The sequence below is a fragment of the Balearica regulorum genome, chromosome 1 (assembly GCF_011004875.1).
Source record: "Balearica regulorum gibbericeps isolate bBalReg1 chromosome 1, bBalReg1.pri, whole genome shotgun sequence".
NCBI lineage: Eukaryota > Metazoa > Chordata > Aves > Gruiformes > Gruidae > Balearica > Balearica regulorum.
Window position 1 is genome coordinate 163,689,140 of NC_046184.1, and position 27,841 is coordinate 163,716,980.

Consider the following 27,841-nt stretch of genomic DNA (forward strand, 5'->3'; position numbering starts at 1 on the left):
TTAATTTGACAGCTTTCTTCTAACTGTTGGTACAGGTTTGGTGAATTCCTGCATCTGATAGTCTGACAAATTCCACACAAAAAAAAATGTCACCCTAATCAGTCAAAGAAATTTGAGGAGTCTGTTTACTTAACATATGACTACATGTCATGGGTTTCAAAGGTGCATTTATTATCTTTCACTTCATTTCACTTCACTTCATTCTTATTGTGAAAAAAGAGAGGAAAAAAATGTCCTTAAAGGCTGCATTTCTTAAACAAGCATCCATGTTTTCCATGGAAAATTCAGGAACAATGAAGTTTATGACTGGATCTGTATTATGTTGAAATTAGTTCTATGTTCCTCTATAACTATTGTATATCAAGAAGAAAACTGTATGTCCCTCTGTGTAGCTCTGGTATATTAGTGATTAGTGATCTAATCACTATAAGTGATTAGTGATATATGCAAATTTCTGCTTAATGTAGGTAATACAAAAGCATTTTTGTTTATGCTATATATTTCAGTAACTAGTTTACAGAATATTGTAAAAAGGAATGAATTTCAAGTATGCACTTCCAAGTTTCAGATAGGTTAATAAATATACCATTTCTAACTTCACAAGATCAAAACTCTCAGGAGGTGGATAATCAGACAGGAAAATATGCTCTTTCCCAAATACAAGAGGAAAATAGCACCTGTCAATAATGACAAAAAAATCCAGTTCTCTAAACTGGTTAGGAAAAGACGTTTTAGTATATAACGTTATCAAATTTAAGTGAAATTCAGAAGATATTTCAACACTAAGGAAGTCTCAGGAAAGAGAAATTGTTTATAGAAGGACTTTTCTATGACAGTTGTACAGAAAATTCTGTGTAGTTGCTTTTGATGATAACATCTTAGGATCAAATACTGATATGGATTGGAGTAGTCCACTCTAATTTGACTCATTCTTTATTACCCAGTAGGACTTCTGATTTTAATACAACTCATTCCTACACCAATTCATAACTCATTCTTTAGAAACTAAGAACTAAAAAAAATACATGTTAAAAAATCCATTACTGCTAGTAGCTTTGGCACTTACGATCATAGAGTCATTTTGGTTGGAAAAGATCTTTAAGATCATCAAGTCCAACCATTAACCTAGCACTGCCAAGTCCACCACTAAACCATGTCCCTAAGCACCACATCTACACGTCTTTTAAATACCTCCAGGGATGGTGACTCAACCAATTCCCTGGGCAGCCTGTTCCAATGCTTGACAACCCTTTCGGTGAAGAAATTTTTCCTACTATCCAATCTAAACCTCCTTTGGCACAACTTGAGGCCATTTCCTCTTGTTCTATCACTTGTTATTTGGGAGAAGAGACCAACACCCACCTGGCTACAACCTCCTTTCAGGCAGTTGTAGAGAGCCATAAGGTCTCTCCTCAGCCTCCCTTTCTTTCTCCAGGCTAAACAACCCCAGTTCCCTCAGCCACTCCTCATCAGACTTGTGGTCTAGACCCTTCACCAGCTTTGTTGCCCTTCTTTGGAAACCTCAATGTCCTTCTTGTAGTGAGGGACCCAAAACTGAACACAGGACTCGAGGTGTGGCCTCACCAGTGCCCAGTACAGGGGGACGATCACTTCCCTAGTCCTGCTGGCCACACTATTGCTGATACAAGCCAGGATGCTGTTGGCCTTCTTGGCCACCTGGGCACACTGCTGCCTCATGTTCAGCCAGCTGTTGACCAGCACCCCCAGGTCCTTTTCCACCGGGCAGCTTTCCAGCCACTCTGCCCCAAGCCTGTAGCAGTGTTGCATGGGGTTGTTGTGACCCAAGTGCAGGACCCAGCACTGAGCCTTGTTGAACCTCATACAGTTGGCCTCAGCCCATCGATCCAGCCTGTCCAGATCCCTCTGCAGAGCCTTCCTACCCTCTAGCACACTTGAATATCTCTCATTAAATGAAACCGCACAGAAACATAGGGTTAGGAGGAACCTGAGATGTCCTCCAATCCATCCTTTGAACACAGCGCAGGTTCAACTAGATTTATGAGCTCATATTTTTACATATTTATCTAAGCTAATATTAAAAAATGCACAGTAATAGAGAGGCCACAACCTCCAAGAAAATTATTCCAGTGCTTCACCATACTCTCATTTGCTCTCACCAATGAGAACAAGTTATTTGCTTCTTCCTCCTTTTAGGTATTTCAGATCAGATCCTCCCCACCTGATTACAGATATCTCCAAAGACCAAATGCATCTCCAAACTAGATGAGTCTACATCTCAGTTAATCAGAAGAGAGGATGATGGCATGATTCATCTGTCCTAGTTTAGGTGTCCACATGGAAATAAGATGAATCATGCTTCTTTTCTCCTCTAGAGAGAGAGGGCGATTAGTTCAGAGAAGTTAGGTGATGAATCTTACTCCTGAAAACTTACAAATTTCTTTTATCTTATTTTTATTAAAATGAACAGTCCCACTTCTTTCAGTCATAAAGGGGGTCCATTCTGACTCTATGTAGTCAATTCTAAAGACTTACAAAGGGAAGTCTAAATTGCCCAAATTATGTGCTTAAGTGGACAAGCTGTATGCTTAGGAGTTCCAAATTCAGATATAGCTCTGCCTGACTAGGTACATCAAAAATGTTTTGTTAACCTATTTCAGAATAGCATTGCTTCTCTAACTCACGTTTTCCTTAGGAACCAGTAAGCTCTCTACATCATTTTAACAGAACAACTGCTGAGCCAGTTTATCTCCAATTTTCAACTCATCTTTATTCCAACCTAAATGCATTATCTGTGTATGTCCCCAGTGAATGGCACCCCGCTATTTTGAATGCTAGCTCTATTTTCCAGGCTGCACATGAGCTTTTTTTGCCCTCCCTCACTTGTTGACAGCACACTGATTCAACACAGTAGCGAAAACGGTAGTTGTACTTGCCCAAGAACCACAGCTGAAGTGTCTGTCTATTCTGATGGCGAACACTTGCTAACCAATCAAATACAGGTTTCCAAAAAGTTTGCATCTGTTTAGTAGTAATTTAATCAAAGCAATTCCCTACTTACTTATCAGAATGGCATGTTGAATAGCATAAAAAGACTCAGGAAGGACAAGTGACAACATCTGTGCTTCTCACATACCCACATTTTGGTTCCATTTCCATACAGGAAATTAGTTTGACCCAACTTGTCCCCAGTAAATAGTTTCATTGTTACTTATCAACTGGATAAGTTCTTGTATTTGGCTTCTCAATATTTCAGCTTTTTATTCCCAACAACTCAAATTAAGCTAAGGAGTCTAAAATGCTCTAGCTTCCCCCTTTTCAGTCTTTTACTACCTCCACAAATCCAAAGACAACTATTAGTGCACTTCAGAATGTGTATATTGACAAAAGAAACCCGTCAATCAAAATGGCAGTGGAAAACAATTCTGAAGTGAACATCCTTTACATCTCACCAATGCTGCTCCATAGCTGTGCAAAGAGGTCCTTTATCTGTTAACAGTCTGATCAGCATTTGTGATAGCTGGGCTTGAGCAGAATTAACTACTTCCAGTGGAACCTGGTAGGACATGTAAGAGCGTTTTGCCCTTTTCTGCATTTTTTAAGGATTCTGCAGGAGAATCTGATTGATATTATTATATTCCTAGAGTAACATATACTCTGATGTCAGCTATTAATACACATTTTACGTCTGCAACACAAAGTATGAGATTCATTATGAAGCCTTCCAATTTATACTGTTCAGTTCATATATAACCTTGAAGGTATGCAGGCCAATACTGATGAAAGTAGTGATGTTTACTAAGCCATGACAATGCCAAAGCCAAAACCCACAAGGAAGAAGGAAGTGAAAGATCACATCAGCTTATCACACCTATCACACGAGAATACAGGGTGGTGATTCATCTCAGCTACCACCTCAGCTAAATACCATACTCTTTTTTTTCCAACAGTAGAAAGTTATGGGGATGTTTAAGGCGTGATTCATCTTCCCTATTTTAGATGTTTATGGGGAGATGAATCATGCCAAAATATTTATGGGGAGATGAATCATGCAAAAAAAGTGCCTCTCACACTTAATTTTCTATTGAGGGAGTTGATGGTGACAAGCTGAACAATCCATTCTGTTATCATCATTAGTTTTGCTATTTCACCTGTATAGCTTGGTTATCTTAGTTACAAATTTACTTGCAAGTTCTGTATTAATGACCTGTAACAGCTGTATGTGAATTTCCACTGTAAAAAATTAGATCGAAATCTGTCTCCTCCAGAGATTTGTTTGTCCAGAGATTATTTGCTTCCAACTAGTAATGTTTTCAAAATTATGTATTTGTCTAACTTCAATTGCATGAGTGCAATCTATGACATAGAACAAATTTCTGGTGAAAGTAATTTTCTCTTAAAGAGAATTTAGATCCTTTACAGAAGCTGAACAATATACCTCTGCAAATTGGAAGTGATGTCCCATTTCTTTTTGATGTCTACAGTTAGCTTAATGTTGACCTAATAGTCACACAAGATAAATGTGTGTGCATCTCCTTTTATATATGCACATTGACCACTGGACCCATAACGGACAGCTTACTCCCAGGTTTGTTTCAGGTCACTTCTACTAGTTTTTTTCCAAGATAACCTCCGTGGTTCTACAGACAGGTCTACTACAGGGTCCACTCCAAAAAAAACAGTACAGCTGAAACTGTGCAAGCTTCAGTATTCTCCACACTCTTCCAGTATCGCTCCAGAAAGATTTGCATTTGCTTTATCCTTCTGACACCCCATGGCATATAGCATAGCACCTTGGGTTCATTTTGGTGGGTGCAATGCACCCTTCATATTATTGCACACCGAAAGAATGCCTTAGAAAAAAAAGGTCATGTAAAACGAAGAGTGCATGAAGAGTGCACACACAGCCAAGTGGCACACAAAAAGGCTGTGGTCATTCTGCTCTAGAAGGAGGTAGCCCTGAGCGGTGTGGAGACGAGCCACACTGTATCATTTGGCCTGCAGTCTGATAATACCTCCCTAGACCTGCGTAGTTAGCAATGCTGACACAGCTAACATGTCCAGTTCCGGGCAACCTTCGTTCTGTAATGTGGAAGACAGTGCTGTAATGTCCTCTCCCTCTTGTGCATCTTTCGTCCCACTTCCCAATTTTATACTTTGTTCCAGAACTGTTGATGGGACTCCCTCACCCTCTACTAACAGAGATCAAAGAGATAAGGACGTACAGGAGAGAAAAGCAATAAAAGTTGTGTGCCATCTACTAAAGATGGAAAGTAGCAGCCCTATTCTCCACTCAAATTAGCAGATGCCTTTTAATCTCCTGCCAAATCCAGTTTCACAAGAAGATCACATATTAAACTATTTTCTGTTACTTGCCTAGCAGTGACAAAATGGACGTGACCACAATTCCTCCAGACTGCTGTCCACAGAGAACAGGGTGGGGGAAAGAAAACCAAGAACACTGATCTGCTGTGACCAACCGAGGAAAGAAAACTTCCATTTCAGTTCCGATGGTATGTTTCTCTTACAAGAAAGCCATGTAAATTAGTCCTACTTTAGTCTTAAGGTATGGGCAATAATCGCAGGTCTTGAACACTGAGCGTTACTTTGAACACAGGATACTCAAAAGATGTAAATCCTTCTCCATGACCATGACAATCATCCGTCTAGAAGACAACAAAATACTCTCTTATATCCCATGTATGCAGGAACACTGTTTCCAAATTAGCAAATAACATACTGTGAAAACAAGAGGAAGGTGAACAGCCCGGGAACTTCTCAGTCTCCTGGGACTCTCAGAAGTGCCCTGCTATTCTCTTCTGTGACCAGAAGTTCATGTCAGCAGTTTGTGCATATTAAATATTACAGGAATGTTATGCTGTGGGAACATTTGTGGGCCTTAGTGGGATGACATTTACAGCAGAGGTACAGGATCATCTGGCTCTTTCTTAAGACTCCTGTGTATTGTTATCAGTGGTTCAAGAAGAATCCTCAAACCAGCGTGACTGCTGATGAAGGACTCTCCTTGAGGATAGGAAATTGCCCTCAGAAAGGTGTCATCTGACTTGAAGCAAATGGCATGGAAGGGATCCCTTTCTCCTCTAGCTGGCAGATAATGCAAATTAATGTACTTTAATATACCTTAATGCTGTTCTATAATAAATACGTGACTAGTCACATGCTAGGAGGCTGAAGAACAGAGCACGTGTGCAATGAGTAGCGCTGAACAGTGCTTTGGAAGTTGCAATGAGCATTACTCATCTGAAGCTGAGTATCAGAACATTCTTTAAACAACTGTTTCTTAGATTCTCTGACTTATTCCTATCATGAGGATTTTTTTTTTATTTTTTTTTCACTTGACATCTTTCTGCATGGTTTGGTTCAGCTGCATAAATTAACTGACTTTCTGTATGGCATAAGCAATAACCATTGGTCATTCAGGAACCATGGAAGAAAGTAGCATTGTAAGAACCATTATGGATCAACTGGAAATATGGGGCTTAGGAAACTTTCATCTACATGAGAAAAGATGACACCTATAACTATTTTCTGTGGAAAAATGCACCATAACTTAAACCATTCCACTGAGCAGACACAGGTCTGTGAACAGTCGTATTACAGTCATATGTCTTTATAGATGGCACATACAAGAAAGGACTCAGAGGAATAATGAAAAAAAGGCAAAAAAAAAAAATCTATACAAAAGAAAAATTGTATTTTTTTCTTTTATTTTCTCTTTCAAGTTGAACATTCCCTGCTTCTTGGGCTTTACTGGTTTTAGCTTTTCTAAATCTATAAGAAATAATAACACAATTTAAAATTTGCAAAGTTCTGACTTTATTCTGTCTTTTAACTGCGGATGCAGTACTTTACTTTACACATCATTAGTAACACCACATCTATAGTCTTTAATAAAAAATAAATAAATAAATAAACAAATATTGTTTTTAAATTTCTCCTGGATGGCTTAGTTTATATAAGTACATAAGACAACGATGCAATTGTATTTTTCCTTAATGATGCTCTGAGTGTGTGTGTGTGTGTAGGAAATAAAGTGGATAATATTTTCTCCTTTCTATATGTTTGAGAATAATATATAGTATTATGAGACAATTCCTGCCACAGTGTCATTTTTTCGAAGTATAAAGCAGGATTGATTTCACCTTACTTTAGCCATCTAAAAGTCAAATACTTCATCGACTCTAGCTATTTGGATAATCAGTGGGTTCAGATAGGCACCTCCTCATATTTTATCCCTGAGGCAAATCTAAGATCACCAACTAATTAAAAAGATGCTTTAACTGTGCAAGCCATAGTTCCCACTCAGACAGACTACTTTGAAGGGCAATTCATCCTGATTATGGCAGCCATCCACCTTAGGGTGGGATGAATTACACTCTGGAGTTCGTTTTCTTTCTTCATGAACTATGCTAAGCCTAAATGAGACAATAGATTAGATACTCTTTTAGCTACTTTACAGGTGGTTAAAATTAGAAAAGATTAATCCCACTCATAGGGTCTGCAAATTCAATCAGGTTTAGTGCTAGGTGAATTTACTGCTGAGTTTACCTACCTCATGGGTCTTCAATTGCCACAAAGAATTATGGGGGGAAAAAAAAAGAAAAATATTTTACTGTAAGATTCTCTGCTGTTTGGGAACCTTCGGGTGTTAATTTTGCAAGGGCCTTCAAGTGCAAATGACTAACACAATTATGAAATATAAATGTGCCTCTCACCTGGTTATACGCTAACTCCTGATGAAGCCTAAAAGGTCTAAAACAGTACGTAAATCTACTTTCAGCCAAGATTCCCCAAAACTCAGGAATCGTAAGGAAAAAAAAAAACCCAAAACAACAAAACTGGTAAAATCTGCTGCTGCTGGCTGGCTTGATTTTGTCTGGCACTAAGAAGATATGGTACCACTGACAAATTACTCAGTCAACCCCTGAAACGGTGGTTAGCATTGGAGAAAGGGCAGAGGAAGCTCTCACTGATATCCTATTAAATGCATCCGACTCAGTGATACACTATTAAGCATATCCTAGCAGGTTTAGTGTTTTGTAATTATTTAGTATATAACTACAAGTGATATATTCATTTTTAACTTTAATGAATGTGTGTTACTTGATATGCAGATCAGTTATCACCCATTTAAGAATTTAATAATACCCATTTTTCATTCACAAAGTAAGGATGCTGCACACTGTTATTTCAATGTATTTTTCCTGAAGAATACTTTACCATATTGATATGATTTTTTCTGATTCATCCCATAGAAATAGATAACTGGAAAAGAAATACTGCAGTGAAAAAAGCAGTCTGTAGTCTTGTTTATTTAAGGTACCTTTTCTAGGAAACTATTATTTCCATTGCAGTCCAACTTGAAATGACTTTCTGAACAACATCTTTACTTCTAAAACATCCACCTACAATTAAGTATTCTGAGTATCTTTACCTCCATGTCCATTAAGACTTCAGAATTACTTTTTCCTGTGTCTGGCTGCACGACCAGCTTATTTCCTGAATCTGTGCTGGGATACAATCCAGGTATGCAGCAATTCCTTGTCCCAGAAAAGAAACTTCAATTTGTTTCTCTAATAAGGCCCATAATCAAAACATCCAGGAGAGCAGGACTTGAAGGTTGGAAGCCGCTGATTATTAAATAATAAGACTTCAACTTTTCAAGAATGCTTGTATACTAAGTTGAGCCAGCTATACAGACAGATTTCTAAGAACCGTCCTAGCATACTGAAGGTGAAATAAAACCTTTTTGTAAACCGATGTTATCTGGTCTTTCTAACTTAGCAAGAATCTGAAGACGACTGTGAGTTTTACTAATGCTTTGGCCAGCAGAGATTTCTGCCTTCAGTGGAAGATGGAGAAAACAGCTTGCTTAATTCTTTAGAGTATTTCCTTTTCTGATCATTTCTACCTTGCTTGAGGGAGATTATTTATTATTTAAAAGCTAATATCCCAAAGATATTCTGACGGCTAGTTATGTGCATCAGTTGAAAATAAGACATAATATAATGTATTGTTAATGTGTAAGTGTAGCCAAGGTTGTGGCATCCATTTATCTCGCACAGTGGCCTCCTGTATGGCATGGGACAGAATAAATAGCCTGGTTCCACTAACACTCCACAGATAATGGTTTTCAGACCAGAAGAGAAATTACCCAGTAACAGTTTCTAAGTTCCTCTGAGAAAAATGGTGAAAGCCACTGCTGGGTTGCATCATCTACTTCTGCTTTATCACATAATCATTTGTTGATCTTTGATCTCAAAGGCCAGAGGGGAAAATGAGCTCGGAAATCTCACACTGTTCATAGTGATAAGGAAGTCATTGTTTATTAATGTTACCGGCCCTTGATCTTTTTTGCTGTGCTGTACTGTGGACTGATCCTTGACTGTGAAACACACAGGAAATTCATTCATGTTGTGTGTTAGTGGAACTCTGTGATTACTGCTTCCCAGGAATGAAAAACTGAGCATGGGATGCTAGCCAGAGAGATCCTGGATCAAATGCTGACAAGAAAAATTACTGCATTTTCAAATAAAGTGTTAAGTATGCTTATCTGAAGGAAATCAATTATTTGGATGAATAGTGAGAACAGTGTTGTTATTCTATTTAGCAGGCAGGAAATAAATCTATTTTGGAGAATAGTTTGAAAAGTTTTCAAAGCTGCTCGAGTTTCAGCCTGCATTTTCATGCTGAATGAGTCAAAAATAGTGAAAGAAACATCTCATTCCCTCAGGGAAAAAGCAAATATACCTGGATCTCCTGTATTCTGTTCAGTGTCATAGATTAGTACACAAAATAAGACTATCAGTTTTGAGGGAGCCTCCAAGAAAAGCCAGGGCTGCTACAGTATTTTGTACTTGTGAGAAGCAAGATCCAAGGCATTTTGGCATGGGGACCTCTAATTTTTGTATGCCACTACAATTAGGTTAAACACTTTTAAAACATCAGAAATTGAAGTGTTATGGAAGTACACTTTTTGAGCACCTTCAGGAATTTAGAAACTGCTGCACCTATAGAGTTAGGTACCAGCTAAATGGCAATTTTTCAGATTACAGTTCTGAATGCAGACAAATTTTCTCCAGCTTCTGGAATTCACTATTGAAGATAAGTTTGTGAACGAGTCATCCAAAAACATTACTGCTCAATATGATTTGACTTCTTCCTGGCATCACATGAAAACCCGTTATCAGCCGTATGCATCAAGCCTATTCATGCACTTGTATCAAGAATGCCTGCCAGTGTACGGGTTGATATAGAATATTTGCTTCAGCAGGCTGTCGCACATCACACTGAAATTTTGTGTCGGATCTTAATATGGGAAAGAAGCCTGAAACCACGGAGGCCGGTGTTTAACTACCATGTTTAGTGTTTAATTGCTTCTCTGGACTTAGCTTCTTGATCCAATGTTTTAAAAATTATTTACAGACTTAGAAGCTCATTTCACTGAATGTCACGTACTAAAATCTGAGCAAAAATTCCAGTTGTCTTACTATGCAGTAATAAACAATACAGTACACAAATCACTTCTCAGTCATAGTTGCAGCATAGTGAGCGATTAAATGGCACTTTGAACTGTGTATTTCATTGAGTGAACAGGTTAGACTGCTTACGCTATTAAAAGCTATCCAATCTAAGACTGGACCTATTAGATCTTTACTTGTGTTAACAGCAATTAATAGTACTTTGTAGAAAAACCCACCTGCAGCAAAACAAGAAGGCTTCTGGATCATGCAAAACTTTCGTTTTCAAGTAAAGTTTTACTACATGTTCCATTTGTGCTTCAGTAAGAGAAATACTAGCAGACTCCAAACAAAACTACTAGGTACTCTTATCATATGTACTGTTATGATAGGGTATTGTACAGAATCTGTTTCATAGTACTGCACTACAGTTAAGTGATAGTGGGAAGCTCTCTTCTGAGATAATAGATTGAAATGCATGCTATATTACTTAGGATTGAGAAGTGAGGATATGGAAATAGAAGTAAAATAGTATTTCCCACAATAATGCAGAGTAGTCTGGATCACTGAATAGTATTGAGAATTGGGAAGCCTCAGGTTCCAGGAACCCCAAACTGACCAGAGGTTGACTAGCTGTGAAGACTTGAGGAAGTCCTGTAATTCCCTCTATTTCTATTCCTTTGCAATGTTAGGATAATATACTTACTTGCAAGAGAAGGAGGCTGTGAGGATTATTTATTATTTGATCAGTGTGTTTCATACATTAATTGCCATAAATATTCTAGCTACTCTTAAGACTATATGAAGCCATGAAATTTGTCTGAAACATCATTAATATTACATCTTTGTTTCATATAAAAAAAAATTGATAAAAGCATATGACTTGTTGTATGTCCCTATAATGTTTTCTATTATTGACTGCTTATTCTGTTAGCTGTTATCTTCTATAACAATGAGGAAAGGAAGCTGGGAAGCTATTGCACTAGGGCCAAACCAGAAAGACTGAACAGATAATTCTTATAAGCATCTAAGAAATACTGCCTGAAACGTAAGAACAGCGATAAGTCTGATCTCTAACTAACTAACCATTTTTTGGGAAAGGAATATAGTGAAATGCAGACTATCCAACAATTTATTCGGATGGACTGATAAAATAATTTGTTACACAAAACAGAAAGCAAGAAGACCAACAACTTATGAAAGAAGACAGATGGTAAAAGATTTAGGTGAGTGTCCATGGAATCACAGCATTTTCAATTCTTAGGATGGAAAGGAGGAAGAACAATAAAATAAACACAAAAGACATTAAAAAAAAAAGACTTCAGGCAACTCAGAAAAGACAAGTATGATCCCCTTGGGAAAAAATCAATTAAGAACTTCCTTAAAGAAATTCTATTTAAAATGTGACTGTAAGTTGTCCAGCACAGAAGAAAGAGGAAAACTGCGAGACAACTTTGTAAAATCACAATCATTACCTCAGACATAAGAAGAGTATATACAGAAAATGAGTACTATTCAAATCACTAAGGTGAGAAATGAAGAACAACATAATAACAGAACTACCAGGAACATGGAAAGACACACTAAGAAAAGTGAAGGCACAAAATGTGAAACAAGTAGCAAGGAACAGGCAAGATAAACAGATAAAGAAAAAGATCAGTAAGTACATTAGTTGCAAGAGGAAGACAAAGGGAAAAGCTGGTCCACTACTTAACAGGGAAAAAAGGCTATCAAGTCATGGCACTAACAAAAACCTAAACGTTTAATGCATTTACTGCTTCAGTCTTCAATAAAAAGGTTAGATACAATCAGGCAGATAATGTTAATTAACACAAACAACAAAGCATTTAAGACAGCAAAAAAGGAAACAGGTTAGAGAATACAAACACAAGTTAGTCGGCTTTAAATCATCCAGACATGATGAAATTCAGGGAGTACAAAGAATTTGCCAAAGCAATTTCAGAAGCACTTAAAAAACTCATGGATGATGAATGGAATTCTGGAAGACTGGAAAAAAAAATCAAGTTACCTATCTATCCTAAAAAAAGGGAAAGTGAAAAGAGCTGGAAAACAATCTATCAGTCAGACTACTTCACATTTCTAGAAAAATACTGGACTATATTAGCAAACAAAAAGACTGCAATCCTCAGCAAAAAGGATGGTGACTAAGAGCCAAAACAATTTTTCAAAAACAATTTCTATAAGTGGGGTGGGGGTGTGTAGGTGTGTGGGTGTCTGTGAGAGAGAGAGCAAAACAAGATTTTACTCGTTTAGTAGTCAAAAAAAGCTTTAGTGAAGTTCCTGATACTAACATAATGTTCTCATAAGCTGTCTAAAAATGGTCTAAATTAAGTTACTTCTATATGCAAAACCAGTTGGAAAACTATATTCAGAGAGATGTCAATGGTTCCCTGTTAAACAAGAATATACTGATTTGAGATTCCTGGGGATCTACTGTTGGCCTAACCACCATTTTGCTTAATGAGCAGTATGATAAAATAGAAGTTTTAAGAAACATGAAATTATGAAATCTGAAGGTGTTGCCAAGCTGGAGATAGCTGTAAGCATTCTTGCTGACAGAAGTAAAATTCAAAATGATCCCTGTATATTGGACACATGTTCTGTAAAAACAGGATGAATTTCCACAAAGAAAAGTGAAAAATGCTACACTCGGGCAGAAGCAGTGAATGGCACAAATCCAGGCTCTAGAACTGCCTGCAGGAAAGAAAACATCTGGGGGCTTTAGTGGATATCAAGTCTGTGCCATGTGGGAAAAGAAAAGACTATGCTATTGGGGTATAAAAAAAGACACCATAGCCTATAAAATACATAAATAATCTTTCTGCTGTAGTTTGCTTTAAGACACTTGGAATATTATATTTGGTACCAGAATTCTGAAAGTATGTGGAGTCTCTAGAAGGAATAGAGGGCACAACAACAAAAATCATCAGAGATGATGATTTAAACATGACTTGTTATGAAAAATATAAGTAATACGAGTTGAATCCAGCCTAAAAATGAGGAAAGACATGATAGAGAGGAACAGAATAAACTATTCTTCATGCCCATTGTGGGTAGTACAATAACAAGCTTTAATTGTGGGAAGGGAAATTAATTAAGACATAAAGAAAAACTTACTAGCAGTGATAGCTATGGCCTGAAACTGATTACTTTAAGAGGGTGCAGAGTATCCATCAGTGAGATTTTAAAAAACAAGCCAGACAAAAGCCGTCCAGTTTTGTCTGTTGTTTTCTGCAACCTATAAAATTTTGAGAGATTCTATCTTGAAAACATAGCTGCCCTTGTTTCCCAGACTTTATGGTTTTCTGACTTCTTGAGCTGGTTGGGGTGCTCAGCACCCTCGTGACAAACCAGGAGGGAAGCCTGGTGATCCACAGGACCATGTAGAGGTGGGAAGGCAACGCTAGGAGGAAATGCTGACTGTTGGTCACACAGTCAAGTGAGATGAGAAGCTGAAGAGGTTGGCGGGTGGGCTAGCAAACAGCCCAGCAAATACAGAACCAAGGGTCTAACTGAGCGCAGCAGCCTGATAGCCAAGACATCTGATAAATGAACTGTTCGGCATGGATAATCACAGGACGGTGAGGAGCTTGGAAGACAGGTCAATACTAAAGAGGGAGCAAATTAGTCACAAGATCCAAAAGTCAAAGTCCCTAAAGACTGCAGTAGGCTTGTAGAAAATGGGACCAGAAACAGTTTAACTTCAAGAAGGGCACTTGTTGAGTTTTACGTCAAAATCCGTATGTGCCTGTGGAATGTGTAAACTGCCACTGGATCAGCATTTTCCAGTGAAACTGCTCCCCCTGTCAAAATATTGAAATGCAAGTTTCTGTAATGGAATGAGATCTCAACAAGTTGCAAGGGACCTTTGTTGCTTCTGCTGATAAAGTCTTAGGAAGTCTCACAAATAAAACAATAAAGGGATGAAACACTTCTCTGTCTGAAAAATACCAGTTCACAGTCTCTTGTTAAGACTTGTGTTTCTTGTTTAAAGGTTTGTGTTAGGTGGCAATGAAGTTTTTATTATTTTCAGGTACAACAAGAGCCTCAGTTAAGTGAATGCGAGTAACATTTGAGTAAAGAAATGAGAAAGAATTTTTGACTGTTAATGTTTGACGCTCCTCTCTCTTATTAATGTCACTTATGATGTGAAGGTAACTATGGGGCTGACTGACCACGGGTCACCCAAATGTTTTGCTGTCTCTCCCTAACGGTTCTATATTCCGTACCTGCCTCAAAATGTCAGCTGAAAGAACCAAGTTCAGGGATGATGTGTCCCAATGGCTGCACGAATGGGGGGAGTATAGCAGCTGTCAGCAGAGCATGGGGGTGCAGACATGGATGCTGGCAGCACAAGGGTCAGGAGGAGCTGAGCAGCCCTGCTGATGGTCCTGGGGTGAGCAATCCGTACAGGCAGGGCATGGAATTAGAGGAATGGGGAAGCCCTGTGATGTATTAGAGGGCTCACAGGAAAGTGGGACAAGGTCTCAGGACAGAACATACTGGGGGACTTGGTGTGGATAAGGTTTGGGAAACTTTACGTAGAGCTGGAGTCTCAGGATGGAATTTGGGGTGGTCTGAGAGAGAGGAGATTAAGAAGAGTTGTGGGGGTTTGGTTTAAAGAAACCTAGTCTTTAGAGCTAGCAGGACAGGGAGACTTACATGAGACTTACTGAACCTCTGCACTGAGAAGTCTTCAAGGCTCTAGAGCAGCAGTGGTGATAATTCAATTCTAGGCAGAAGAATTATGATTTGGCAGGTGAAAGGCTCTGGGTCAGGAGAATAATGAGTTTTAAAAACTTCCTCCTCCTTCTAACTGTCTATAACCAGGACCTTGGTATGAAGAGGGATCACACACACACAGAGCTCCTCCTCAAGCTGGCATAAAACTACCACGCATGCTTTTACCTCCCTGCCAAATTTCTCTTTTTTTTTTCTCCTTTTCTTTTTTTAATAGGGAATATGGCAGCTTTACCTCATACAGGACTCTGAATTTCACTCTCGGAGGGATGTCTCAATTAGAAAAGCTTCTTTGCCGAACTTTAAACTTAGAAGGAATATTTCTCTCTCCTAGTATCTTCAGTGTAAACATCAAGATATGGGTTAGCTGCATAGCCTCTCTTTATGGACAGAAATACACTGAAATATACTCCTGTATAAATCCTCCCACTCTAAAATGTACAATTAATATGGAATTGATCAGTCATGACCTGCAGATGTCCATTTCTCTCCCCAATTATAAAAATTATTACCTCAGCTGTAACAAATGTAGACTGAAAACATCTATAATTAGATGAGCTGAATTCCAGCTCTTTGCACTATAGAACCACTTTATAAAATGTTATTCAGAACCATTCATGTACATTAGTAAAGCTATGTGCCTTAAAAATGGATGAACACATGCTAGGATTAAATAAGCATACTTTTGCGGTTGTCATAAAAATTAAATATCACCAAGATTCTTGTGGTCTGAGTACATGGTCGAGGACTACATTTTTCTCCCTTAAGTTAAAGGTATTATTATGTTCCTATTTTTATGTGAACTTAGTCTGGTTATTATCTATGATTGCATGCCAACAAGTGGCTCCTAGGGCTTGATTAAAAATGGAGGCCAATCTTGCACAAACAAGTGACTGTCTTCAGACTTGGATATCTACAATTCATATTAGAATCACAGAATCATAGAACAGTTTGGGTTGGAAGGGACCTCAAAGATCACCTAGTTCCAACCCCCCTGCCACGGGCAGGGACACCCTCCACTAGACCACGTTGCCCAAAGCCCCATCCAACCTGGCCTTGAACACTTCCAGGGATGGGGCATCCACAACCTCTCTAGGCAACCTGTTCCAGTGCCTCACCACCCTCACAGTAAAGAATTTCTTTCTAACATCTAATCTTAATCTATCCTCTTTTAGTTTAAACCCATTACTCCTTATCTGTCACTACTTGCCCTTGTAAACAGTCCCTCACCATCTTTCCTGTAGGCCCCCTTTAGGTACTGGAAGGCTGCTATAAGGTCTCCCCGGAGCCTTCTCTTCTCCAGGCCGAACAATAGAGAACAATTACAGAAGCTGATTTGTAAAACTTTATATACTCTTTGACGTATTGGTACAGTTCATTTTCACTCACACAGCCAATAAATGAATCCCTGCGAGACATTAAGAGTGTAACACAACTTCTGCACATCGCCCAGAAAAGCCAAGATGGTTAAGTAGATTGTTCTTCAGAAGCTGTTCTGTTTCGCATTCCAACAGCAGCTGCCAGTGCTCCCTCCTGCATTATGGTATTACAATACTGGATATAAATTTCTTTCATTAACTAATAACATTATGTCGTTTGTTTTATTACTGCCATTTGCTCTGCTGGCTTTGCAGAATCAGTCATGTATGCAAACAGTTAATCAACGGGTGGCAACCGCTTTGTAAAGCTAGATTTCTACACTCCTACACCTGTTTCTCACTCTTGTCAGAAAATGCCAAAGCAATTATTGGAATTGTTTAAGAAAGCCCACCACAATATTTAGTTAAATCTCATTACTAGACATATTCTATTTATTACTTACTCTGTACTTTAAAAACCCAAGATAATATAACATCTCTCATCTGAAATTACTGTTCTGTATCAGGCATTTTAAAGGAAACATCTTGAATTCACAAAATTGTATTTCTAGAACTTCTCTATGACAGGCAAATCATAAAGCATAGGTGCTGTTTTCAGACAGCATTTTCAATATCATACTTGGATTTTTCACATAGTGAAAGATCCTTTAAATATGTATTCTTCTTTCCTCATTTCTCTGTGTCATACAGTCACGTTCTTGATGCCAAGACATAACAAATACAGTAACAGTAAACATAATCCAACAAATGATTAAGAACATTGCCTTTTTAAATCTCACATACTTCAATTTGCTTCAGAAGTAATATTCAGAGCATGACAAATTAGCTTTAAAATAACTCAGGCACTGAAAAAGCAGTATCTGTTTTCACCTCAAACTTTTTCAGACTCACATGTAATTCCATTAGTAGACATAATATGCTTGAACATAAAGCCAGATACTGCTAGAAGCATTTACAATTACCAAAGATGCCAATAACAAAGTATTCACACTAGTTACTTCAAAATACTCCTTAGGTCTTCTAAGATGGGGAGTGGAATGATTACTGGGATGATTAAGCTCAAATTATCATGAACTGAAAAAAAAACCCCTGAACAATTCCTGAAGAAATTACTCATGTTCCTAGGAAGAATGATTTCAATAGGGTTTGCATAGGCTAGCTAGTCAGATTACAAACTTATGTGGAGAGGGCTCTGTCCCTGAAGTCCATTCAAGTTAATGGAATTCTTTCTGCTGACTTAAATGGATTTGGACCAGACATTAAAACTGCTTTTATCTTCTGTATACACTGAATGTGTAGTATGTACTTACCACATTGAGGAATATGATCAGAAGACTAAATTTTCTTCCAAGAATATACTTTAAAATAATTTTTAAACTGCAAAGTGCACAAAATTTCATCCATTAAACTCACTTTTATGTCCACTCCCCCAAAAATAAGATAAACACACACACACACACATATATATATATGGATTTAATCTACTGGCATGTCCTTGAACAACATTATGACATGATTAGAAGTATGTCTTCATTATATGAGTTGTTTAGCGGAGGTTCTTTTCCCTTAAATTCTTCTATCACAGCTGCTTTACCAACACCATGCTTATTCATTTTCTTGCATGGCTGGCTGAAGAGCCCAGAGCAGCCCGATAGACAGCAGCTATGAGAAAATATACATTCACTTCCTTCTTTGCTAGCTGCAGCAAATGAAAGGCATTTATCAGATGAAAAGTAATTTAGAATCTGGGCATATATGATTATTTTTAAGAAATGTTTTATTATATGAATCTTTTGAATGATGAGAAACTTCTATTGTTCTTGAAGTTTTGTTCAGAAGGAAGGGATTTTTTTTAACATACCTGAAAGGAAAATAGATGACCAATTTAATCGAGAAGGTGGGGTGTTGGATCTGACTTTAATTGTTAAAAAATACAATAGATGAAGAGCTCCATTTCATATAATGTGATATTGTTATTTTACTCCCTTCCTCTCAAAAAATAGCTTTGTAAGTATGACTTCTACATCTGAACTTATTACTGTCCACACACTCAGTGGAAACACAGCTTATAACACTTTATTAACTGAACTAAACCACTCCCAATACAATGAGCATACGAACTTTTATAAAATGTAGTTAAGAAAATGTTTTTGTTCTAATGTTTTAATTTTTATGTTCATATATTTTGAGCAGCGGTTTCAGTTTTAAAACAGGCTGTTCTAGGAAAAAAAGGTAAGAGGTACAAACATATTCAAGGATATCACAGAACTGAAATTAATTTTGTGTTGATGAATGTCTTTGTATATATGCTGGTTATGGCAACTCTTTCATTTACATGTTATAAATGCTGTCCTTGTGTGAAAGGCTTTGCTATGCACAATGTATTTTTCTTACTGAGACAACCTATTAGCTTGCAGTGCTTTTGTTCTGAATAATTCCCCTTTACCTCCATTTAGCATGTATCTAACATTTCTTGTCCTTGGGTACTGACAGGGCGGAAGGGTCAAGAAAGTGTTGCTTTGTTTGGCTTTCTAGACTATTTTGAATTTAAATCTTTCTGGATTTCTCTCCTCTGTCTCAACCCATCATTCTTTCTTTTAAATAAACAGCTTTTTTTTTTTTTTTCCTCTCGGTACTTGGTATCGTGGACGAGTGCTTAGTTCACAAAACCATTGGCTCATACAGCAGAGATGGGTAAGCAGTATCTGTCCTACTCCCCTGCTTCTGAAGTGGGTAGCCTGATGATTGCAGGCTCAGCTTTGAAACACTGAGCCTGCAATTAGGTATAAAATTCAGTTGGTTAAACTGGCATCTCTTCAGTATCTGTGTTATTCTACATTATTTACATTCCGTATTATTATTGTGCATAAACACTTCAGATCTCTACTCAGCATATGTTCTGCTATCTTTAATATCTGTAGGAACTAAATATTGTTCAGTGGCCAGTAACAGTAAGCACACGACGAAAAATCTGTGACCTGTCTGAGCACATTTCACAACAATGTTAAAAAATCAGTGTCACCTTTTTATCTCATCTCTTCATCAAATTCAAAATATACCACTCATGGTGTGATTAATCTAAGCAAAGATGGACATCTGCAATGTAGATGTGTATTTGAGGTACCAATTCTAGATTTTTTTAGAGTGGCATCTAATGCAGTTCCAGTGGAGTTAAGTCTACAATATGCATCATTTTTTCCATTGACTGTAAAGAGTCAATGGAAATGCTTATAATATAAACATGAAGGGTAAAATGGAGAAATTCTAGATTAAGCTCCTGAACATAATTCTTCATGTTGCTTACTGTAAGGCAAACTTTCTTCTCAACACTGAGACATCTGCACTTTAGTGCTTCCATGTGTTGGAAGCCTTATAAAACACTTAGTGATGAAATGTGCTACTGCACACTAAAGACTACAAACCTTGTCTGAAACTTTCTTTAATTCCAACATATTCAATCTTCCAGGGTTTGTTATGTGCAGCATAAAAAGACTCTAAAGGATATACAAGTTGAGTATGATAAAACAACATAAAGCAACACACCGATACATTTAAATCTGGATAAGATGTGGAGAAGGCCAAAAAGCAGTTTATGACAATAAAATAAATTAATTCATTCCAAATGTTACGCTACAGTAGGTTATATGACTCTGCCAGATGTTTCTCTTTACACAAATTTTATTATGCTACAAAGGGCAATTTGTTTTAATGAGAATATTTTTTGAGGATAATATTTGTTCTAGAAAGCAGTACTTCTCTAGTTTCATATTCTAATGAGAACAATCTGCTTTGATTCATTGGTGTTACCATTCTTTTGTTGACTCAGTCAAAACACTAATTAGCTGCACACATGCTGCAAGAATGAGAAAGCAAGAAAATGCTGATTAGGGCCCCGATCCTGAAAACTCTTGAGCAATATCATTAACTTAATGGAGTTCTTTGCTCGAGCTGATTGCATGATTAGGAGCCTAAAAGATCCAAAATTAATGTATAATTCCAAGCATAGGATCAGATTCTTTGCTTCTGCATGTGAATATACTTCTCAAGTCCACTTGGTAGCTATCTTTTTATGAAAAAGTTTAAGTACCTCTATTGTTTAGTTTGTGATATTTATCTGTTTGTCTTTCCAGGGTATACTATTGTTGCAGCCCTTTTTCTTCAACATATATTCACTGTGTATTTGTCTCTTAGGTGTTACATATTTCTCAGCTAGTGCTTCAGATTTAGAATCTGAACTCTCTCTAATAGAGAGCTGGGACAAAATTCCAATATATACATACAAGTGCTCCCTTATGTCTACCTATATCTCCCTGCATTTATTTGCACTCTTTCAAGCTGCTATCAAAAAGGCTACAGCAACCTAAACTATATGCTGAAAAGCCAAAATTTAAAATAAGTGATTTTACTTAAGAAAATTAAATTATTTTCATTCTGCTTTAGCTTGCAGGGTTTTTTACATCATCTAGTCACTTTAGCCAACATAGATTTTCTCATGAAAACATTAAGTCAGTGTTAGGTCTAGAAAGACTCAGATGTTTAAGCAAGTAAAAGAGAGCCTGGTTTATCTTTCGGTGCACAAATAGGTCTCTTGAATTTCTGTATGTTTTATGAAGTGTCTATCAGAAACTGGGATCCCACAAAATTTATACAGCACATGTATCATCCATAAACCCAGGATTGTTCACTTCTTGAATTACCAGGGCAAATAAAACTGTTTTGTTGTCTAAGGAGTAATCTCTACAGGTAAAGCTTGGTCATAAAATTATACATTGAAAATACATTATATTTCAGTGAGCAGTGTAACTCATCATGTCAATTTTCACAACTTGATTTCTAAAGATTTGTCTTCTGATGTTGACTTCAATGCCATAGCAAAATTATACAGTGTCCTCTGGCCCCATAAGGGAATCATAAAAAAACTCTTGTAGAGAACAGATTTTAGCAAACTGACATATAAACAGAAATTAAAGTGATAAAGAAGAGATTCTTCAATTCTTCATTTTAAATTCCAGTAACATGCAGGAAATAAAACAGAGCTACTGACTTAATGATGTCTTTGTATACAGTAGCTCTACACAACCACCTGTAATAAGTTAATGCAGCTTAACAGCTTTATAATAAACTGAATGACATAAGATTTTTGCTTTCACACAGAAATTAAGCAAAGACATTAATTTGAAACTTTTATTAGTTTCTCTGAGTTATTTTAGAAAAAAACATCACTTAGGTAGCTCCGTAAGAATCAGCTTGCTTACTACATAAATTATCAAGGATCTATTTGACATACATGAAATTTTTTGTTAACAGAAACATGCTAAAGGTTGTTAAGAAAATATAAACTTCAAGCCTTGACATCTATGATTTAATAAGATCGCAGAAGCACGATTTGAAAAAAAAATTGGATTGTTACCTCTGTTACATAAATTTATTTTATTCTTCAATACTATCATTCAAGATGAAAAATAGTTCATCTTTCTCATTAAAAATTTATCTCAGTGATAGTTTTGTACTACTGAAGTAAACCTTTTTTTTTTATTACAAGGGAACTCATCATCCTAACCAGAGTAAGAGTCTCATCATGTTAAGCAATATTAAATATATGTTAAAGTTCATTGCCTAAATATTGTGCAGTATATAATCTAAATATATAAAACATTTAGTTCTGTGCTTCTTTTTGAGTCCTCATAGACTTTATGTGGTCTCCTGAATGAAGTTAATGGACTTTTAGCTATGTCAACTCAATTGATAAAGGAAAATGCATTTAAGATATTTAAGACAAAACTTTGATTAAAAAATTAATTACTTGGAAAATGTTCTCCGTTACAGTGAAAACAATGGCTTTATGAAGATGGCGATATTATGATGTACCTACCACATCCTATTACAATTACTTTTATTGGCCCTATTAGGTGTTACTAATAATATTCCCATTATAGCATGTGTACGCTATATATCTTTTTGGTCTACATATACAGCATATATGTAGAAACCTAGATTTGCATGGTTGATACATAGAATGAAGTTTTTATATATAAAATATAACTATACAGTTCCATTTTAAACACAGTATTTATTCTAAACAAATACTATCGTTACAAATAAATATATCTATCCACTACATATTTACATATAATATACACTACATTTCTTTTAAATTGTAACATAACTTCATTCAGAATTTTGAGGGAAATACAGCATCCTTTTCTAAATCAGCGTTTATCTTGTGGGATCAGATTGCTCCCCTTTGTAAACTGATGGCACACATGATGACAATGTACACTTCATTAGATGCTATGGCATTTGAAAAGGTAAAAATGGGGCAATTTGCTATCTCTCACGTACCCCCAAAATGTAGAGGCCGTATGTACAAAAATATCTAAAGAAGAACATTGGCAGCAGAAATAAAAGAAATACTAATCAAAGATAAAGGACCAGAGTCCGGTCCCAGTTATGTTAATGTAAAATAACATCTTGAAAGTCAAACAAACTATTCCTGGTTGAATCAGTGCAAGACGACTGAAGCAGAATTACCTTTTTCTATTCAGTGGTCGATACCCTTTATATCTTATTTAGTGACAGGTTCCCTCACTGGTGAGAATTACAAAAAGGAGGCTGTGCCTAAAATTTAGGGGCTTGTCCTGGTTTTGGCTGAGATAGAACTAATTTTCTTTCCGGTAGCCAGTATCGTGCTGTATTTTGGATTTAGTATGGGAATGATGTTGATAACACACTGATGTTTTCAGTTGTTGCTAGGTAGTTGTAGTGCCTACACTAAGCCAAGGACTTTTCAGCTTCTCACGCCCTGCCAGGTGCACAAGAAGCTGGGAGAGCACAGCCAGGACAGCTGACCCAGGCTGGCCAAAGGGATATTCCCTACCACAGAGCGTCATGCTCTGTGTATAACTGGGGAGGCTACCCGGGAGGTGGGATCGCTGCTCTGAAACAGGCTGGGCATTGGTTGTTTTGGGTGTTTTTCTGCATGCAGTGAGCAATTGCATTTGTGCGTCACTTGTATTCTTGTTGTTATTATTAGTAGTAGTATTTTCCTTTGTTACCCTATTAAACTGTCTTTATCTCCACCCATGAGGTTGTTGGTTTTTTTCTTTTTCCATTCTCTTCCCCATCCCCTTGGGGAGTGAAGGGTGAGCAGCCAGCTGCGTGGTGCTCAGTTACTTGTTGGGGTTACACCACAACGGGGTTAACTAGGGGCCTAAACAACACAGACTGAATCCTCTTCTGATTTCTTCTGCTTCCTTTAGGGAAGGCATTTGCAAGAGAATTAAGATCCTTGCTGATACAAGCCAGGATGCTGTTGGCCTTCTTGGCCACCTGGGCACACTGCTGCCTCATATTCAGCCAGCTGTAGACCAACACCCCCAGGTCCTTTTCCACCAGGCAGCTTTCCAGCCACTCTGCCCCAAGCCTGTAGTGTTGCCTGGGGTTGTTGTGACCCAAGTGCAGGACCCAGCACTGAGCCTTGTTGAACCTCATACAGTTGGCCTCAGCCCATCGATCCAGCCTGTCCAGATCCCTCTGCAGAGCCTTCCTACCCTCAAGCAGATCAACACCCCCACACAACTTGGTGTTGCCTAAAAACTGACTGAGGGTGCAGTCCATCCCCTCGTCCAGATCATTGATAAAGATGTTAAACAGAACTGTCCCCAGTACTGAGCCCTGGGGAACACCACTTGGGACCAGCTGCCAACTGGATTTACCTCCATTTACCACAACTCTTTGGGCCCAGCCATCCAGCCAGTTTTTTACCCAGTGAACAGTACACCCATCCAAGCCGTGAGCAGCCAGTTTCTCCAGGAGAATATTTAAAAGCAATTTTCAATATAGAAACCAATTGATATATTCCTTCTGAAGTTACTTCATTGTGTTTTTTTAATAGGTAATTATCTAATTGCAGCAGTTTAAAGAAAAAAAGTATTTTAAGTACATTAAATACAAAGGCTATTTATTTTATTTTCTGATGCTTGCTGTCTATTTCGACTTTTAAGAATGTATATTATCTTAAGGTAATGACCCTAAGCCCACAAGTGAAATTCAGAAGGAACTACAGATGCAGCAGACTGATAGTAATCAAGAAAGGTAACAAGAACCAAGTGCCTGAAGGCTTTTCAGTCATATGATACATATGTATAATAGTGTATGTATATCGTGTTGTACTTTGAAGTGAGGTTAAGCCTGTAATACTGTTAGCGTCATCAGCCTGTGCACCGCTGTTGGTTATCAGAGCACTTCCCACAGAAAGCAAAGAAGGGACTAACTGGAATCTGTTAAAGAGGAAACAACTACAGACTCGACGATAGGTATTAGTTCTACTTTTGCTTTTGCTAATCGAAGGTGAAACAGAAAGAAAAACCCTATTAGTCATGTTGTGGGACTGACCCTTAAGTGACTGGGTAGTTACTGTAGCTAGTGGTTTCCACAGTGTGTCAGATGCTTGGCTGCCTTCCCTAGAAAACTAGCAGTATATTCTTGTAAAACTTGGCATTGTAAGCATTTCTGGAAAATTCTGACAGATACTTGAATTTCCTGGATATTTACCATTCCTAGAAATATTCCTCAATATTCATGAAATCTGCAATGAGATGTCCTTCAACATTATTTGCTAGAAAAGTGGTGTTAATTTCAATAAACACTTCAAGATTAATAAAAATATTATAGAAAGAAATGTAGGTTTAAGTTTTCTAAAGCACCAAACCATATGATGTAACTGTAGAAAAGTTAATGTTGAAGGAGAGGCACAGTTCCTACGCAAATTCCATTAAAACTGCTCTCACTCTTGGCTGTGTTTGAGATTTTATTTTGGGTTTGGTTTGGTTTTTTTTCTTCTCTTCTTCTTTCCAAAATAACCCCTCTCAGTCCCACTGCATTGTTTATATCCTAGCATACTCAAAACCTAAGTATTATTAAATACGGAAAATAAAAATTGATTTAAAATAAACCCGTTCGTCTCATCCTGTGTTCCTCCTTACTAGATGAGTAGGATATTTATCACCTCTCATTAACATAATTAGTCTGACTGTCCCATTCCAACTGCACAGCCTGAGAAATATTTTGATGGGGAAAAACCCCATAAATACACATATGCACACATGCAGAGGGAAAAAGACAAATACTGCAAACATACAGTGCTAATCTGTACATAGCTATAAGTATATACACATGCATGAATGCAAAACTAACTTGTATTAAAAAGAATTGCTTTGAGTGAATACAGGGTGAGAGATCCCTTCCGGTTATTTCACTACAGACTGCTTAGGGCTCTGAAGACAATTGCCAATAGCACGAATTGCCAGCCGAGAGGGAGAAGGCCTCTACGTACAGTACATCTATACCCCCTTCATTCTTTCCTTTTTTAATGACTGACTGTAATAACATTCCGGGAATGTGATTCATTACTTAAAATATCTTTCTACTTAGTGCACATGCGTTTTTTCCTAAACTAGCTGCCTACTACTCTTTTAATTTACTATTTGTTTCTAAGGGTATTCTTCTCACCCTTAAGGATTTAATTTAGACTGACAGAACAGGATTTATGAGGATCATTTCCCTCCCGCTCCCTTCTCTTTTCGAAGATCAATGCCACCTTAGCTTTCTGTCTTAATCCTCCGGTGCCTTCACAGGTTTTTTTATTTTTTTAGAATAAATTACAGTTGTAATCAACTGTGTTTAAATTCACATCTTCCATCCATATTTATACAACTTGCAAATTTCTTTTTGTCTGACTCTGTTTAAGTCCAACTGCCATCTACCCCTCTTACTTGCTCAGGGCCAAACCATGATGCAGGCTGCAGGAGAGAAAAGGAATGTCAGGAGTTCACCTGATCAACCAAACCCCGGTATCGAACGGTCGGCCGCCGCGGAGGCAGCGATTCCTCATCAGCTGTCACTCCTTGCTGCACAGTGTGCAAACCAGTGTGGCTGAAACAGTGGGCACTGGCAGAGAAACCGTCTGAGCGTGATTTGAGAACAAAAAGCAAGCCAAGGCCAGATTGCAGATCTCGGCCTCCTGATTCAGCACCTGCTTTTCGCCTGGCATTGTACAACTGTGTCTCGCCCAAGACTCAGGGCAGATCCCAGTGTGCCAACCCACTTCTGATGCTCATGACTTTCCTTTTTCTTTTTTTTTTTTTTTTTTTACCCAAGATTGATTTTTTTTAAAATCACTTAGGCACTGGGCTACTTAGAGTCATTAATCATTAATTTAACCTACCTTCTCATTTATTAATAAGCTTACTTTCTCTCAAGTCCTTCATTTTCCCTTGATATTCTTGTAAAAATTTTATCGACTCTAACTGCTCCGGTTGACACTAATCTGCTCTCATGTTTTGCTGTCTTTACCCTTTCCCTGAATTTTAAAGGACCCCGTATCCATTCAAAGGTACCCCAAGAACTGAATAGAGTCAGCAAATGTCACTTGCTTTCTTTTTGCACAGTCTCATGTTTGCACATTATACAAAAGGGTGAAAGACTACATATGCAGTAATTGCTTTATTGCTCTACACATTCAGCATCTGCCCCCGTTACCTGCTTGCTGGTCACCCAGCAAGGTACCTGCTGAAATAGCTGCAGCCCGGGCAGGCGGCTGAAAGCAGCAGATAGAGATGGCTGGAAGGCCTTTGTGCAATAAGGTGATTTGGGGACTGTGGAATTATGAAAACAGTAAAGATGGGCTGAGAAATGTGACACTGAGTCAACAAACTTGTGGTTTTGTTGTTCAGTTTTGATCAACTTTCAGTTACCACAATTTCTTTTCTGATCCAATTATGGATCCATTCTTCAAGCAAGCTATAAATAAATGAGCAGCACCTTTTAAGAAATAAAATGTGAAATCACAGTGATTTTAAAAAACCTACAGGTACAATAAAATACATAAGAGACGAAAAACAAATGAAATTAATGCACATTTCAACTCTTCAGGTTTAAACTTATGCTCAGTTCCAGGAATTGAGATGTAGTTTACACAATAGTCGTTCTTTGAAGTGTATTCTTACATCTGGAATATCTTGGGCACACAGCCCACCTCTTCATGCAAGACGAGACATTTTTTTCTTCCATTTTAAAGAGATACTCGCAGAAACTTGCAAGACAATAAGCTCACTATTTTCTCTTTGGAAAAAAACTTGTAGCATTGAACTGTACGTGCAGTAAGGAGAAGCTGGCCCTCACTGTGCCCTGATAATAGCACACAGCTGATACAATGAATTTATGTATACTGCCATGTAAACT

At 37.6% G+C, this 27,841-nt stretch overlaps 1 protein-coding gene across 4 annotated transcripts in view; it reads right to left on the reverse strand.

The window, feature by feature from the left end:
- Positions 1 to 27,841, reverse strand: part of GPC5 (glypican 5) — a 791,319-nt gene that overhangs the window by 676,677 nt on the left and 86,801 nt on the right. The gene's annotated exons all lie outside the window — the stretch shown is intronic.